Here is a 1531-nt window from a genome sequence, read left to right as displayed (position 1 = left end):
CTTTTTTTTCCACTTTGGCTAACAGTGGCTTCTTACTACTTGCAATGCTTTCTAAAAAGGAAAACATATCCATGAGCAAAACAGCAGTGAACTCCACAGGATGGGATCATAAATAGATGACAGGAATTCATACATCTCTGTGCATTACATGCTATTAAATGAAAGAGAATGAAAGAGGAAAAGAAAGGTCTGCAACATGGGAAACTTGAAGACCCCTGAAGGTTTACTTTGTTAAACTCACATGTGTACAGTCCTTCATGGTTGTTACCCACTTGCTGGTGGCCACCAAGTCTCAGACCCAGTTGCCCACTGGCTCCTTCCATCCCTACAAGAGATGCTTTCTTTTATTTAATTTCCCAGTGAGTTAAGCTCCTTGTCTTCACATGGCCACTACCCTGCTACCTGCACCCATAGCTTGGGTGTCCTGATGTCCTCCTGATACTCTCCAAAAACCACCAGCACTGGTGCCATGAGCTGACACAGGATGTTCATTCCCGACCCCTTTCACAGACCTCCTTGTGGAGACAAACCTCTCTCTTGCAAAGATTTACCCATTGTCCTGGCTTTGCTAGGACTGAAATGTAGAATCCCTTTTAATGCTTCAGCCAGAGCTGGATTTCTGAGAGCGCTGCAGTGTTTGAGCTTTAATGAACACGAGTTGACATTAAAGTTTTGGCTGGGATGGATTTACTTTTCTTATAAAGCTGATAAGTTTTTATTGTTGTTCTCACCGGCAGATATTTACATTTTTCAAGGTTTCACCTGCACCTGTGGTTACAGCTTCTTTTGGTTGTCTTTTTTTTTTTTTTCTTCTCTGTGTACAAAAGAAAACGGTGTGAGGAAGTGAGAGCCCAGGACTCTCTGGGACAGGCGACCCAGGACAGATGATCTGACTCTGATCCAAGCTGACCAATATATTCAAGATATATTCTATCCCATAAACTTCACACTCACTATAAACTGGGGTGTTTGCAGGGGATGACCCCTTCGCCCTTCCTCCCTTCCTCTTTCTTCTTCAATCCTTTCACTCTCCTTTGTGCTCTTCTCAGTTCCTGAGGCTCACCCTTCCCTTGTCATGTTTTCATTGTCGTATGGGCAGTGGCTGCTGTTTGTGAGCTGAGTATAACTTGGATTGGTTTATTATCGTTCCTATTCTTGTTGCAATTAACATTAACAATATTATTATTTAAGTTTGGGTTGTTTTAATTATTAAATAGCCTTTATCTCAACTGCTGAGTTCTTTACTTTTAATCTCCTGATTCTCTTCCCCATTGCACCAGGAGATGTGAGGGTGAGTTAATGAACTGCATGGTGTTTAGCTTATTGCCGGGTTAAATCATGCCACCCATCCATCAGCTTTTTGAGTCCCCAAGAATTCAGTGCACTCTGGTCCTTCCTGTGTTATTACAGTCTGCCTCACTTTTCCCAGACACTGTGTCTTTGCAAAGGGTCCTCACCTTCCTCCATCAACTCCAACTCTCTACAGCTCCTGAAAGGAGGTTGTAGAGAGGTGGGGGCTGGTGTCTTCTTC

This window comes from Mesitornis unicolor, unplaced genomic scaffold (genome assembly GCF_000695765.1).
Source record: "Mesitornis unicolor isolate BGI_N332 unplaced genomic scaffold, ASM69576v1 scaffold4816, whole genome shotgun sequence".
NCBI classification, from domain to species: domain Eukaryota; kingdom Metazoa; phylum Chordata; class Aves; order Mesitornithiformes; family Mesitornithidae; genus Mesitornis; species Mesitornis unicolor.
This window is presented reverse-complemented; position numbering follows the sequence as displayed.